Here is a 15978-nt window from a genome sequence, read left to right as displayed (position 1 = left end):
ACCACTGCAATTCTTCAACATCTTGAATGAATGTGGAGCAGTGATCGTGATTCGGAGATTGTCGAACTCCTCCTTTCTTCTGCTGAGATTGTCACCGAATGAAAGAGTAGCGGGACCAGAGGCAAATGGTTAGGGAGCAGAAACATAAATTTCTCCTTCAGGAGGCAATGTAATTTCAAAAATATTGATCAACGTTAATGAAGAGATTTTCTGTATTAGTGTCTTTGGATGAGAGCTAAATAATGGGCGAGAAATCCTCGTTCTTTTCGGCATACTCTCATGGGATCGGAGGGCCCGGTTTAACGTCTTACCAGCAAGACGGGGGCACCAACAGTGCAGCACTACCTCAGTACTGCACTGGAGTGTCAGCCTGGATTATGCGCTCAAATCTCTGGAGTGCTGCTTGACTTGGCTGCAGCTGAGCCACGGCTGACACCTACACTCAGGTCATTTGGCTGGAGAGAAATGACGGAGATAAATGGAAAAATTATAATGGAGTAAAGATTCAATTTGTCGTCCAACAGAAGAGCGGGCATTGTAATCGGCCGCCTATTATAGAAACAGTCCGATTTATGTTGCCATCGCTTTCTTAAGCATTGAAAATCAGGCCTATCTTTAATGGAATGGCTCGTGGTCAGTTGTTAATCACTCTGGATCTGTTTAAACCGGGAGTGCTTACAGTCCCGGATCATTCTGTGTCTGTTTAAAATGGCAGAGCTCACAGTCCCGGATCATTCCGTTCTTTTTAAAGTAGAGCGATTTCAGCTTTCATGACTGAGGTGTTGAGTTTAACTAAATGTGACTGGGCTCGTCCAGGATTTGAATCCGGGACTTGAAGCCGGGACCTCTCGCATTTTAAGCCACAGAAATTCCCTAAGCGAGAATCATACCCCTACACCAACGAGCCGCCGATGTTATGTTTCAAGTTGCATTGCGATTCCCTGAGCTGGTGCAAACCCAGCTCGCAGAAGTCCTGTTCATTCAGTTAAAATATGTTTATCTTTTCCTCAATCCGCTTCTTTTTGCGAGCATTTTAATTGAATCTGCTCACAATTCTCCCCATAAAAAGAGATACAGCCGCATCAGTGGCCGCGTGGCCTAATGGATAAGGCGTCTGACTTCTAGTTTGCGAGGTTTTTCAGTTATCAGACAATTGCAGGTTCGAGTCCTGCTGCGGTCGTTCAATTAACTGGGCGACCCTTTTTCTGTCTGAATCTGGCTTCAAACCAACCATTTTTGACAGTCCCTCAACTGAAGCAGCGGAAGGCCTTTTGCTTACATTAAGCTGATTGTACATTTTCAACATTGTAGATCTGTGTGCATGGGCAGGATAAGCGGTGAAGTGAACTTTCTTTCAGGGTATTTCTGCTTAGGTGCAAAAACCAGGAAATGGAATGGCTGAGAGCAGTGCATGGTTGAGGCGATGGACTGTTAATCGAGAAGGCGGATCCCATCCTCGTCGTTATTACGTTTGATACTGGTCCCCTTTCCGAGCTTTTAACTGAAGCTTGCCTAAAATAAACTTTCAAATGCAATTTCGTCAGAATCGCCCTGGTGCTCCTGGTCTGTGCCCCATGCATAACTCATATCTTGTTAAAATTAAAAGAGACCACTGCAATTCTTCAACATCTTGAATGAGTGTGGAGCAGTGATCGTGATTCGGAGATTGTCGAACTCCTCCTTTCTTCTGCTGAGATTGTCACCGAATGAAAGAGTAGCGGGACCAGAGGCAAGTGTTTCGGGAGCAGAAACATAAATTTCTCCTTTAGGAGGCAATGTAATTTCAAAAATATCTATCAACCTTAATGAAGAGATTTTCTGCTTTAGTGTCTTTGGTTAAGAGCTAAATAATGGGCGAGAAATCCTCGTTCTTTTCGGCATACTCTCATGGGATCGGAGGGCCCGGTTTAACGTCTTACCAGCAAGACGGGGGCACCAACAGTGCAGCACTACCTCAGTACTGCACTGGAGTGTCAGCCTGGATTATGTGCTCATGTCTCTGGAGTGCTGCTTGACTTTGCCCCCGCTGAGCCACGGCTGACACCTACACTCAGTTCATTTGGCTGGAGAGAAATGACGGAGATAAATGGAAAAATTATAATGGAGTAAACCTTCAATTTGTCGTCCAGCAGAAGAGCGGGCATTGTAATCGGCCGCCTATTATAGAAACAGTCCGATTTATGTTGCCATCGATTTCATAAGCATTGAAAATCAGGCCTGTCTTTAATGGAATGGGTCGTGGTCAGTTGTTAATCACTCTGGGTCTGTTTACACCGGGAGTGCTCACAGTCCCGGATCATTCTGTGTCTGTTTAAAATGGCAGAGCTCACAGTCCCGGATCATTCCGTTTTTTTTAACGTAGAGCGATTTCAGCTTTCATCACTGAGGTGTTGAGTTTAACTAAATGTGTCGGAGCTCGTCCGGGATTTGAACCCGGGACCTCTCGCATTTTAAGCCACAGAAATTCCCTAAGCGAGAATCATACCCCGAGACCAACGAGCCGCCGATGTTATGTTTCAAGTTGCATTGCGATTCCCTGCGCTGGTGCAAACCCAGCTCGCAGAAGTCCTGTTGATTCAGTTAAAATATGTTTATCTTTTCCTCAATCCGTTTCTTTTTGGCGAGCATTTTAATTGAATCTGATCACAAGTCTCCCCATAAAAAGAGGTACAGACGCATCAGTGGCCGCGTAGCCTAATGGATAAGGCGTCTGACTTCGGTTGCGAGGTTTTTCAGTTATCAGACGATTGCAGGTTCGAGTCCTGCCGCGGTCGTTCAATTAACTCGGCGACACTTTTTCTGTTTTGAATCTGGCTTCAAACCGACCATTTATGACAGTCCTTCAACTGAAGCAGCGGAAGGCCTTTTGCTTACATTAAGCTGATTGTACATTTTCAACATTGTAGATCTGTGTGCATGGGCAGGATAAGCGGTGAAGTGGACTTTCTTTCAGGGTATTTCTGCTTACATGCAAAAACCAGGAAATGGAATGGCTGAGAGCAGTGCATGGTTGAGACGAGGTGGCCGAGCGGTTGAGGCGATGGACTGTTCATCGAGAATGCGGATCCCATCCTCGTCGTTATTACGTTTGATACTGGTACCCTTCCCGAGCTTTTAACTGAAACTTGCCTAAAATAAACTTTCAAATGCAATTTCGTCAGAATCGCCCTGGTGCTCCTGGCCTGTGCCCCATGCATTACTCATATCTTGTTAAAATTAAAAGAGACCACTGCAATTCTTCAACATCTTGAATGAATGTGGAGCAGTGATCGTGATTCGGAGATTGTCGAACTCCTCCTTTCTTCTGCTGAGATTGTCACCGAATGAAAGAGTAGCGGGACCAGAGGCAAATGTTTAGGGAGCAGAAACATAAATTTCTCCTTCAGGAGGCAATGGAATTTCAAAAATATTGATCAACCTTAACGAAGAGATTTTCTGTTTTAGTGTCTTTGGATGAGAGCTAAATAATGGGCGAGAAATCCTCGTTCTTTTCGGCATACTCTCATGGGATCGGAGGGCCCGGTTTAACGTCTTACCAGCAAGACGGGGGCACCAACAGTGCAGCACTACCTCAGTACTGCACTGGAGTGTCTGCCTGGATTATGTGCTCAAATCTCTGGAGTGCTGCTTGACTTGGCTGCAGCTGAGCCACGGCTGACACTTACACTCAGGTCATTTGGCTGGAGAGAAATGACGGAGATAAATGGAAAAATTATAATGGAGTAAACCTTCAATTTGTCGTCCAACAGAAAAGCGGGCATTGTAATCGGCCGCCTATTATAGAAACAGTCCGATTTATGTTGCCATCGCTTTCTTAAGCATTGAAAATCAGGCCTGTTTTTAATGGAATGGCTCGTGGTCAGTTGTTAATCACTCTGGGTCTGTTTAAACCTGGAGTGCTCACATTCCCGGATCATTCTGTGTCTGTTTAAAATGGCAGAGCTCACAGTGCCGGATCATTCCGTTTTTTTTAAAGTAGAGCGATTTCAGCTTTCATGACTGAGGTGTTGAGTTTAACTAAATGTGACTGGGCTCGTCCGGGATTTGAACCCGGGACCTCTCGCATTTTAAGCCACAAAATTTCCCTAAGCGAGAATCATACCCCTAGACCAACGAGCCGCCGATGTTATGCTTCAAGTTTCATTGCGATTCCCTGCGCTGGTGCAAACCCAGCTCGCAGAAGTCCTGTTCATTCAGTTAAAATATGTTTATCTTTTCCTCAATCCGCTTCTTTTTGCCAGCATTTTAATTGAATCTGCTCACAATTCTCTCCATAAAAAGAGGTACAGCCGCATCAGTGGCCGCGTGGCCTGATGGATAAAGCGTCTGATTTCGGTTGCGAGGTTTTTCAGTTATCAGACGATTGCAGGTTCGAGTCCTGCCGCGGTCGTTCAATTAACTGAGCGACACTTTTTCTGTTTGAATCTGGCTTCAAACCAACCATTTTTGACAGTCCCTCAACTGAAGCAGCGGAAGGCCTTTTGCTTACATTAAGCTGATTGTACATTTTCAACATTGTTGATCTGGGTGCACGGGCAGGATAAGCGGTGAAGTGGACTTTCTTTCAGGGTATTTCTGCTTAGATGCAAAAAGCAGGAAATGAAATGGCTGAGAGCAGTATATGGTTGAGTCGAGGTGGCCGAAAGGTTAAGGCGATAGACAGTTAATCTATTGCCGATCTGTACGCGAGGGTTCAGCTCCCATCCTCGTCGTTATTACGTTTGATACTGGTACACTTTCCGAGCATTTAACTGAATCTTGTCTAAAATAAGCTTTCAAATGCAATTTCGTCAGAGGCGCTCTGGTGCTCCTGGTCTGTGCCCCATGCATTACTCATGTCTTGTTAAAATTAAAAGAGACCACTGCAATTCTTCAACTTCTTGAATGAAGTTGGAGCAGTGATCGCGATTCGGAGATTGTCGAACTCCTCCTTTCTTCTGCTGAGATTGTCACCGAATTAAAGAGTAGCGGGACCAGAGCCAAATGATTAGGGAGCAGAAACATTAATTTCTCCTTTAGGGGGCAATGTAATTTCAAAAATATTTATCAACCTTAATGACGAGATTTTCTGCTTTAGTGTCTTTGGTTGAGATATAAATAATGGGCGAGACATCCTCGTTCTTTTCGGCATAATCTCATGGGATCCGAGGGCCCGGTTTAACGTCTTACTAGAAAGACGGAGGCACCAACAGTGCAGCACTACGTCATTACTGCACTGGAGTGTCAGCCTGGATTATGTGCTCAAGTCTCTGGAGTGGTGCTTGACTTTGCTGCCGCTGAGCCACGGCTGACACCTAGACTCAGTTCATTTGGCTGGAGAGAAATGACGGAGATAAAGGGAAAATTACAATGGAGTAAACTTTCAATTTGTCACCCAACAGAAAAGCGGGCATCGTAATCGGCCGCCTGTTATAGAAACAGTCCGATATATGTTGCCATCGATTCATAAGCATTGAAAATCAGGCCTGTCTATAATGGAATGGGTCGTGGTCAGTTGTTAATCACTCTGGGTCTGTTTAAAAAGAGAGTGCTCACAGTCCCGGATCATTCTGTTTCTCTTTGAAATGGCAGAGCTCACAGTCCCGGATCATTCCGTTTTTTTTTAAAGGAGAACGATTTCAGTTTTCATGACCGAGGTGTTGAATTCAATTAAATGTGGCGGGGCTCGTCCGGGATTTGAACCCGGGCCCTCTCGCAATTTAAGCCATGATGAAATTCCCTAAGCGAGAATCACACCCCTCGACCAACGAGCCGCCGATGTTATGGTTTAAGTTGCATTGCGATTCCCTGCGCTGGTGCAAACCCAGCTCGCAGAAGTCCTGTTCATTCATTTTAAATGTTTAACTTTTCCTCAATCCGCTTCTTTTTGCGAGCAGTTTCCTTGAATCTGCTCGCAATTCTCCCCATAAAAAGAAGCTCAGCAGCATCTGCGGCTGCGTGGCCTAATGGGTAAGGCATCTGAATTCGGTTAGCGAGTTTTTCAGTTATCAGAAGATTGCAGGTTCGAGTCCTGCTGCGGTCGTTTAATTAACTGGGCGACACTTCTTCTGTTCCGAATCTGGCTTCAAACCGACAATTTTTGACAGTCCCTCAACTGAAGCAGTGGAAGGCCTTTTGCTTACATTAAGCTGATTGTACATTTTCAACATTGTTGATCTGGGTGCACGGGCAGGATAAGCGGTGAAGTGGACTTTCTTTCAGGGTATTTCTGCTTAGATGCAAAAAGCAGGAACTGAAATGACTGAGAGCAGCATATGGTTGAGTCGAGGTGGCCGAAAGGTTAAGGCGATAGACAGTTAATCTATTGCCGATCTGTACGCGAGGGTTCAGCTCCCATCCTCGTCGTTATTACGTTTGATACTGGTACACTTTCCGAGCATTTAACTGAATCTTGTCTAAAATAAGCTTTCAAATGCAATTTCGTCAGAGGCGCTCTGGTGCTCCTGGTCTGTGCCCCATGCATTACTCATATCTTGTTAAAATTAAGAGAGACCACTGCAATTCTTCAACTTCTTGAATGAAGTTGGAGCAGTGATCGCGATTCGGAGATTGTCGAACTCCTCCTTTCTTCTGCTGAGATTGTCACCGAATTAAAGAGTAGCGGGACCAGAGCCAAATGATTAGGGAGCAGAAACATAAATTTCTCCTTTAGGAGGCAATGTAATTTCAGAAATATTTATCAACCTTAATGACGAGATTTTCTGCTTTAGTGTCTTTGGTTGAGATATAACTAATGGGCGAGACATCCTCGTTCTTTTCGGCATACTCTCATGGGATCCGAGGGCCCGGTTTAACGTCTTACTAGAAAGACGGAGGCACCAACAGTGCAGCACTACCTCATTACTGCACTGGAGTGTCAGCCTGGATTATGTGCTCAAGTCTCTGGAGTGGTGCTTGACTTTGCTGCCGCTGAGCCACGGCTGACACCTAGACTCAGTTCATTTAGCTGGAGAGAAATGACGGAGATAAAGGGAAAAATTACAATGGAGTAAACTTTCAATTTGTCACCCAACAGAAAAGCGGGCATCGTAATCGGCCGCCTGTTATAGAAACAGTCCGATTTATGTTGCCATCGATTTCATAAGCATTGAAAATCAGGCCTGTCTATAATGGAATGGGTCGTGCTCAGTTGTTAATCACTCTGGGTCTGTTTAAAAAGAGAGTGCTCACAGTCCCGGATCATTCTGTTTCTGTTTGAAATGGCAGAGCTCACAGTCCCGGATCATTCCGTTTTTTTTAAAGGAGAACGATTTCAGTTTTCATGACCGAGGTGTTGAATTCAACTAAATGTGGCGGGGCTCGTCCGGGATTTGAACCCGGGACCTCTCGCAATTTAAGCCATGGAAATTCCCTAAGCGAGAATCATACCCCTAGACCAACGAGCCGCCGATGTTATGTTTTAAGTTGCATTGCGATTCCCTGCGCTGGTGCAAACGCAGCTCGCAGAAGTCCTGTTCATTCAGTTAAAATGTTTAACTTTTCCTCAATCCGCTTCATTTTGCGAGCAGTTTCCTTGAATCTGCTCACAATTCTCCCCATAAAAAGACACCCAGCAGTATCAGCGGCTGCGTGGCCTAATGGATAAGGCGTTCTGACTTCGGTTATGAGTTATTCAGTCATCAGAAGATTGCAGGTTCGAGTCCTGCCGCAGTCGTTTAATTAACTGGGCGACACTTTTTCTGTTCCGAATCTGGCTTCAAACCGAGCATTTTTGACAGTCCCTCAACTGAAGCAGTGGAAGGCCTTTTGCTTACATTAAGCTGATTGTACATTTTCAACATTGTAGATCTGGGTGCACGGGCAGGATAAGCGGTGAAGTGGACTTTCTTTCAGGGTATTTCTGCTTAGATGCAAAAAGCAGGAAATGGAATGGCTGAGAGCAGTATATGGTTGAGTCGAGGTGGCCGAAAGGTTAAGGCGATAGACTGTTAATCTATTGCCGATCTGTACGCGAGGGTTCAGCTCCCATTCTCGTCATTATTACGTTTGATACTGGTACAATTTCCGAGCATTTAACTGAATCTTGCCTAAAATAAGCTTTCAAATGCAATTTCGTCAGAGTCGCTCTGGTGCTCCTGGTCTGTGCCCCATGCATTACTCATATCTTGTTAAAATTAAAAGAGACCACTGCAATTCTTCAACTTCTTGAATGAAGTTGGAGCAGTGATCGCGATTCGGAGATTGTCGAACTCCTCCTTTCTTCTGCTGAGATTGTCACCGAATGAAAGAGTAGCGGGACCAGAGGCAAATGATTAGGGAGCAGAAACATAAATTTCTCCTTTAGGAGGCAATGTAATTTCAAAAATATTTATCAACCTTAATGACGAGATTTTCTGTTTTAGTGTCTTTGGTTGAGATATAAATAAGGGGCGAGACATCCTCGTTCTTTTCGGCATACTCTCATGGGATCGGAGGACCCGGTTTAACGTCTTACTAGAAAGACGGAGGCACCAACAGTGCAGCACTACCTCATTACTGCACTGGGGTGTCTGCCTGGATTATCTGCTCAAGTCTCTGGAGTGGTGCTTGACTTTGCTGCCGCTGAGCCACGGCTGACACCTAGACTCAGTTCATTTGGCTGGAGAGAAATGACGGAGATAAAGGGAAAAATTACAATGGAGTAAACTTTCAATTTGTCACCCAACAGAAAAGCGGGCATCGTAATCGGCCGCCTGTTATAGAAACAGTCCGATTTATGTTGCCATCGATTTCATAAGCATTGAAAATCAGGCCTGTCTATAATGGAATGGGTCGTGGTCAGTTGTTAATCACTCTGGGTCTATTTAAACCGGGAGTGCTCACATTCCCGGATCATTCTGTTTCTGTTTAAAATGGCAGAGCTCACAGTCCCGATTAATTCCGTATTTTTTAAAGTAGAACGGTTTCAGCTTTCATGACCGAGGTGTTGAGTTTAACTAAATGCGGCGGGGCTCAGCCCGGGATTTGAACCCGGGACGTCTCGCATTTTAAGCCACGAAAATTTCCTAAGCGAGAGTCATACCCCGAGACCAACGAGCCACCGATGGTGTGCTTCAAGTTGCATTGTGATTCCCTGCGCTGGTGCAAACCCAGCTCGCAGAAGTCCTGTTCATTCAGTTAAAATGTTTAACTTTTCCTCAATCCGCTTCTTTTTGCGAGCAGTTTCCTTGAATCTGCTCACAATTCTCCCCATAAAAAGACAACCAGCAGTATCAGCGGCTGCGTGGCCTAATGGATAAGGCGTCTGACTTCGGTTATGAGTTATTCAGTCATCAGAAGATTGCAGGTTCGAGTCCTGCCGCAGTCGTTTAATTAACTGGGCGACACTTTTTCTGTTCCGAATCTGGCTTCAAACCGAGCATTTTTGACAGTCCCTCAACTGAAGCAGTGGAAGGCCTTTTGCTTACATTAAGCTGATTGTACATTTTCAACATTGTTGATCTGGGTGCACGGGCAGGATAAGCGGTGAAGTGGACTTTCTTTCAGGGTATTTCTGCTTAGATGCAAAAAGCAGGAACTGAAATGACTGAGAGCAGCATATGGTTGAGTCGAGGTGGCCGAAAGGTTAAGGCGATAGACAGTTAATCTATTGCCGATCTGTACGCGAGGGTTCAGCTCCCATCCTCGTCGTTATTACGTTTGATACTGGTACACTTTCCGAGCATTTAACTGAATCTTGCCTAAAATAAGCTTTCAAATGCAATTTCGTCAGAGTCGCTCTGGTGCTCCTGGTCTGTGCCCCATGCATTACTCATATCTTGTTAAAATTAAAAGAGACCACTGCAATTCTTCAACTTCTTGAATGAAGTTGGAGCAGTGATCGCGATTCGGAGATTGTCGAACTCCTCCTTTCTTCTGCTGAGATTGTCACCGAATGAAAGAGTAGCGGGACCAGAGCCAAATGATTAGGGAGCAGAAACATAAATTTCTCCTTTAGGAGGCAATGTAATTTCAAAAATATTTATCAACCTTAATGACGAGATTTTCTGTTTTAGTCTTTGAAAATCAGGCCTGTCTATAATGGGCGGGGTCGCGGTCAGTTGCGAATCATTCTGGGTCTGTTTAAACCGCGAGTGCTCACAGCCCCGGATCATTCTGTGTCTGTTTGAAATGGCAGAGCTCACAATCTCGAATCATGTCGTTTTTTTAGAAGCAGAGCGATTTCAGCTTTGATGACCGAGTTGTTGAGTTTAAGAAAATGTGTCAGGGCTCGTCCGGGATCTTTCGCATTTTAATCGTGAAATGCCCAAAGCGAGAATCATACAACTAGACCAACGAGCCGCCGATGTCATTTCCCATTTGCATTCAGTTTCACTGCGCTGGTGCGAATCCAGCTCACAGAGGACCTGTTAATACAGTTGAAATATTTTTATCTTTTCCTCAATCCACTTCTTTTTTCGAGCAGTTTCCTTGAACCTGCTCACAATTCGCCCCAGAAAAAGAGATTCAGCGGCATCAGCGGCCCCATAGACTAATGGATTAGGCATCTGACTTCTGTTGCAAATTCTTCAGTTATCAGAAGATTGAAGGTTCAAGTCCTACAAAGGTCTTTTAATTATCTGGGCGACACTTTTTATATTCTGAATCTGGCGTGAAACCGGCCATTTTTGACAGTCCCTCATCTGAAGTAACGGAAGGCCTGTTGCTTACATTAAGCTGATTGTACATTTTCAACATTGTAGATCTGTGTGCACGGGCAGGATAAGCGGTGAAGTTGAATTTCTTTCAGGGTAGTTCTAATTGGTGTAAAAAGCAAGAAATGGAATGTCTGAAAACAGTGTATTGGTGAGACGAGGTGGCCGAGAGGTTAAGGCGATGGATTGCTAATCCATTGCGCTCTGCACGCGTGGGTTCGAATCCCATCCTCGTCGTTACTGTATTACACGTTTGATGCTGATGCATTTTCCAAGTATTTCACTGAATGTTACTTGAAATACAATTTCGTGAAAATTGCACTGGTGTTGCTGGTCTGTGCCCCTGCATTACTCATATCCTGTTAAAATTAAAATATTCCAAGAAATTTCTCAACCCACCTTGAATGAAAGTGGTAGATGAGATCGCGAATCGGAGATTAAGAACCCTCTCTTCCTTCTTCATCCTTTGAGATTGGCACCGAATGAAAAGACTAGCGGCAAGAGAGGCAAATGATTAGGGAACAGGAACATAAATTTCTCCTTTGGAATTTCAAAAATATTTATCAAACTTAAAGACGAGATTTTCTGTTTTTGGGTCTTTGGTTGAGAGATAAATAATGCGCGAGAAATCCTCGTTCTTTTCAGCATTCTCTCATGGGATCTGAAGCCCCAGTTTAACATCTTACTAGAAAGACGGCACTGCCGACAGTGCAGCACTACATCAGTACTGCCCTGGAGTGTCAGCCTGGATTATGCACTCAAGTCACTGAAGTGAGACTTGAGTATGCTACCGCTGAGCCACGGCTGACACCTAAACTCAGTTCATTTGGCTGGAGTAAAATGACGGAGATAATGGGAAAAATGATAATGGAGTAAACTTTCAACTTAGCGTGGAAGATTAAACCGGGCATCGATTTAGAAACAGCCCGATTGATGTTGCCATGGATTTCATAAGCTTTGAAAAACAGGCCTGTCTATAATGGGCGTGGTCGTGGTCAGTTGCGAATCAGTCTGGGTCTGTTTGAACCAGGAGTGCTCACAGTCCCGGATCATTCTGTGTCTGTTTGAAATGGCAGAGCTCACAATCTCGGATCATGCCGTTTTTTTAGAAGCAGAGCGATTTCAGCTTTGATGACCAAGTTGTTGAGTTTAAGAAAATGTGTCAGGGCTCGTCCGGGATTTGAACCCAGCACCTCTCGCATTTTAATCGTGAAAGGTCCAAAGCGAGAATCATACTCCTAGACCAACGAGCCGCCAATGTCATTTCCCATTTGCATTGAGTTTCACTGCGCTGGTGCGAATCCAGCTCACAGAGGACCTGTTAATACAGTTGAAATATTTTTATCTTTTCCTCAATCCACTTCTTTTTTCGAGCAGTTTCCTTGAACCTGCTCACAATTCGACCCATAAAAAGAGATTCAGCGGCATCAGCGGCCGCATAGACTCATGGATTAGACATCTGACTTCTGTTGTAAATTCTTCAGTTATCAGAAGATTGAAGGTTCAAGTCCTACAAAGGTCTTTTAATTATCTGGGCGACACTTTTTATATTCTGAATCTGGCGTGAAACCGGCCATTTTTGACAGTCCCTCATCTGAAGTAACGGAAGGCCTGTTGCTTACATTAAGCTGATTGTACATTTTCAACATTGTAGATCTGTGTCAACGGGCAGGATAGGCGGTGAAGTTGAATTTCTTTCAGGGTAGTTCTAATTAGATGTAAAAAGCAAGAAATGGAATGTCTGAAAGCAGTATATTGGTGAGACGAGGTGGCCGAGAGGTTAAGGCGATGGATTGTTAATCCATTGTGCTCTGCACGCGTGGGTTCGAATCCCATCCTCGTCGTTACTGTATTACACGTTTGATGCTGATGCACTTTCCAAGCATTTCACTGAATCTTACTTGAAATGCAATTTCGTGAAAATTGCACTGGTGTTGCGGGTCTGTGCCCCTGCATTGCTCATATCTTGTTAAAATTAAAATATTCCAAGAAATTTCTCAACCCACCTTGAATGAAATTGGAGATGAGTTCGCGAATCGGAGATTGAGAACCCTCTCTTCCTTCCTCATCCTTTGAGATTGGCACCGAATGAAAAGACTAGCGGCAAGAGAGGCAAATGATTAGGGAACAGGAACATAAATTTCTCCTTTGGAATTTCAAAAATATTTATCAAACTTAAAGACGAGATTTTCTGTTTTTGGGTCTTTGGTTCAGAGATAAATAATGCGCGAGAAATCCTCGTTCTTTTCAGCATTCTCTCATGGGATCTGAAGCCCCAGTTTAACATCTTACTAGAAAGACGGCACTGCCGACAGTGCAGCACTACATCAGTACTGCCCTGGAGTGTCAGCCTGGATTATCCACTCAAGTCTCTGAAGTGAGACTTGAGTATGCTACCGCTGAGCCACGGCTGACACCGAAACTCAGTTCATTTGGCTGGAGTAAAATGACGGAGATAATGGGAAAAATGATAATGGAGTAAACTTTCAACTTGGCGTCCAAGATTAAACCGGGCATCGATTTAGAAACAGCCCGATTGATGTTGCCATGGATTTCATAAGCTTTGAAAAGCAGGCCTGTCTATAATGGGCGTGGTCGTGGTCAGTTGCGAATCAATCTGGGTCTATTTGAACCAGGAGTGCTCACAGTCCCGGATCATTCTGTGTCTGTTTGAAATGGCAGAGCTCACAATCTCGGATCATGCCGTTTTTTTAGAAGCAGAGCGATTTCAGCTTTGATGACCAAGTTGTTGAGTTTAAGAAAATGTGTCAGGGCTAGTCCGGGATTTGAACCCGGGACCTCTCGCATATTAATCGTGAAATGCCCAAAGCGAGGATCATACCCCTAGACCAACGAGCCGCCGATGTCATTTGCCATTTGCATTGAGTTTCACTGCGCTGGTGCGAATCCAGCTCACAGAGGACCTGTTAATACAGTTGAAATATTTTTATCTTTTCCTCAATCCACTTCTTTTTTCGAGCAGTTTCCTTGAACCTGCTCACAATTCGACCCATAAAAAGAGATTCAGCGGCATCAGCGGCCGCATAGACTAATGGATTAGGCATCTGACTTCTGTTGCAAATTCTTCAGTTATCAGAAGATTGAAGGTTCAAGTCCGACAAAGGTCTTTTAATTATCTGGGCGACACTTTTTATATTCTGAATCTGGCGTGAAACCGGCCATTTTTGACAGTCCCTCATCTGAAGTAACGGAAGGCCTGTTGCTTACATTAGCTGATTGTACATTTTCAACATTGTAGATCTGTGTGCACGGGCAGGATAAGCGGTGAAGTTGAATTTCTTTCAGGGTAGTTCTAATTAGAGGTAAAAAGCAAGAAATGGAATGTCTGACAGCAGTATATTGGTGAGACGAGGTGGCCGAGAGGTTAAGGCGATGGACTGTTAATCTATTGTGCTCTGCACGCGTGGGTTGGAATCCCATTCTCGTCGTTACTGTATTACACGTTTGATGCTGATGCACTTTCCAAGCATTTCACTGAATCTTACTTGAAATACAATTTCGTGAAAATTGCACTGGTGTTGCTGGTCTATGCCCCTGCATTGCTCATATCTTGTTAAAATTAAAATATTCCAAGAAATTTCTCAACCCACCTTGAATGAAATTGGAGATGAGTTCGCGAATCGGAGATTGAGAACCCTCTCTTCCTTCTTCATCCTTTGAGATTGGCACCGAATGAAAAGACTAGCGGTAAGAGAGGCAAATGATTAGGGAACAGGAACATAAATTTCTCCTTTGGAATTTCAAAAATATTTATCAAACTTAAAGACGAGATTTTCTGTTTTTGGGTCTTTGGTTGAGAGATAAATAATGCGCGAGAAATCCTCGTTTTTTTCAGCATTCTCTCATGGGATCTGAAGCCCCAGTTTAACATCTTACTAGAAAGGCGGCACTGCCGACAGTGCAGCACTACCTCAGTACTGCCCTGGAGTGTCAGCCTGGATTATGCACTCAAGTCTCTGAAGTGAGGCTTGAGTATGTTACCGCTGAGCCACGGCTGACACCTAAACTCAGTTCATTTGGCTGGAGTAAAATGACGGAGATAATGGGAAAAATGATAATGGAGTAAACTTTCAACTTGGCGTCCAAGATTAAACCGGGCATCGATTTAGAAACAGCCCGATTGATGTTGCCATGGATTTCATAAGCTTTGAAAAACAGGCCTGTCTATAATGGGCGTGGTCGTGGTCAGTTGCGAATCAATCTGGGTCTGTTTAAACCAGGAGTGCTCACAGTCCCGGATCATTCTGTGTCTGTTTGAAATGGCAGAGCTCACAATCTCGGATCATGCCGTTTTTTTTAGAAGCAGAGCGTTTTCAGCTTTGATGACCAAGTTGTTGAGTTTAAGAAAATGTGTCAGGGCTCGTCCGGGATTTGAACCCGGGACCTCTCGCATTTTAATCGTGAAATGCCCAAAGCGAGAATCATACCCCTAGACCAACGAGCCGCCGATGTCATTTCCCATTTGCATTGAGTTTCACTGCGCTGGTGCGAATCCAGCTCACAGAGGACCTGCTAATACAGTTGAAATATTTTAATCTTTTCCTCAATCCACTTCTTTTTTCGAGCAGTTTCCTTGAACCTGCTCACAATTCGCCCCATAAAAAGAGATTCAGCGGCATCAGCGGCCGCATAGACTAATGGATTAGGCATCTGACTTCTGTTGCAAATTCTTCAGTTATCAGACGATTGAAGGTTCAAGTCCTACAAAGGTCTTTTAATTATCTGGGCGGCACTTTTTATATTCTGAATCTGGCGTGAAACCGGCCATTTTTGACAGTCCCTCATCTGAAGTAACGGAAGGCCTGTTGCTTACATTAAGCTGATTGTACATTTTCAACATTGTAGATCTGTGTGCACTGGCAGGATAAGCGGTGAAGTTGAATTTCTTTCAGGGTAGTTCTAATTAGATGTAAAAAGCAAGAAATGGAATGTCTGAAAGCAGTATATTGGTGAGACGAGGTGGTCGAGAGGTTAAGGCGATGGACTGCTAATCCACTGTGCTTTGCACGCGTGGGTTCGAATCCCATTCTCGTCGTTACTGTGTTACACATTTGATGCTGATGCACTTTCCAAGCATTTCACTGAATCTTACTTAAAATACAATTTCGTGAAAATTGCACTGGTGTTGCTGGTCTGTGCTCCTGCATTGCTCATATCTTGTTAAAATTAAAATATTCCAAGAAATTTCTCAACCCACCTTGAATGAAAGTGGAGGTGAGATCGTGAATCGGAGATTGAGAACCCTCTCTTCCTTCTTCCTTCCTTTGAGATTGGCACCGAATGAAAAGACTAGCGGCAACGAGAGGCAAATGATTAGGGAACAGGAACATAAATTTCTCCTTTG

At 44.2% G+C, this 15978-nt stretch overlaps 8 non-coding genes across 8 annotated transcripts; 5 read left to right on the top strand and 3 right to left on the bottom strand.

Moving 5' to 3' along the window:
- Positions 1-1087: 1087 nt before the first annotated feature.
- trnar-ucu (transfer RNA arginine (anticodon UCU)) lies at positions 1088-1180 on the top strand. The gene is made up of 2 exons: positions 1088-1124; positions 1145-1180. It is a non-coding gene; the product is annotated as a tRNA-Arg (tRNA).
- Positions 1181-4029: 2849 nt separating this feature from the next.
- On the bottom strand, positions 4030-4119 carry trnap-agg (transfer RNA proline (anticodon AGG)). Its single transcript is given in 2 exon segments — positions 4030-4065; positions 4084-4119. It is a non-coding gene; the product is annotated as a tRNA-Pro (tRNA).
- A 3176-nt stretch (positions 4120-7295) lies between these two features.
- trnap-agg (transfer RNA proline (anticodon AGG)) lies at positions 7296-7385 on the bottom strand. Its single transcript is given in 2 exon segments — positions 7296-7331; positions 7350-7385. It is a non-coding gene; the product is annotated as a tRNA-Pro (tRNA).
- A 1811-nt stretch (positions 7386-9196) lies between these two features.
- Positions 9197-9286, top strand: trnar-ucg (transfer RNA arginine (anticodon UCG)). Its single transcript is given in 2 exon segments — positions 9197-9233; positions 9251-9286. It is a non-coding gene; the product is annotated as a tRNA-Arg (tRNA).
- Positions 9287-10768: 1482 nt separating this feature from the next.
- Positions 10769-10850, top strand: trnas-gcu (transfer RNA serine (anticodon GCU)). Its single transcript has one exon. It is a non-coding gene; the product is annotated as a tRNA-Ser (tRNA).
- A 1525-nt stretch (positions 10851-12375) lies between these two features.
- trnan-guu (transfer RNA asparagine (anticodon GUU)) lies at positions 12376-12457 on the top strand. Its single transcript has one exon. It is a non-coding gene; the product is annotated as a tRNA-Asn (tRNA).
- A 1523-nt stretch (positions 12458-13980) lies between these two features.
- On the top strand, positions 13981-14062 carry trnan-guu (transfer RNA asparagine (anticodon GUU)). Its single transcript has one exon. It is a non-coding gene; the product is annotated as a tRNA-Asn (tRNA).
- A 928-nt stretch (positions 14063-14990) lies between these two features.
- Positions 14991-15078, bottom strand: trnap-ugg (transfer RNA proline (anticodon UGG)). The gene is given in 2 exon segments: positions 14991-15026; positions 15043-15078. It is a non-coding gene; the product is annotated as a tRNA-Pro (tRNA).
- Between the last annotated feature and the right edge of the window lie 900 nt (positions 15079-15978).

The sequence above is a fragment of the Somniosus microcephalus genome, unplaced genomic scaffold, assembly GCF_052327205.1.
Source record: "Somniosus microcephalus isolate GS21.2 unplaced genomic scaffold, FLI_Smic_1.0 unresolved_chr1, whole genome shotgun sequence".
NCBI classification, from domain to species: domain Eukaryota; kingdom Metazoa; phylum Chordata; class Chondrichthyes; order Squaliformes; family Somniosidae; genus Somniosus; species Somniosus microcephalus.
Note: the sequence above shows the minus strand (reverse complement) of the source record. Positions and strands in the feature narration are given on the sequence as shown.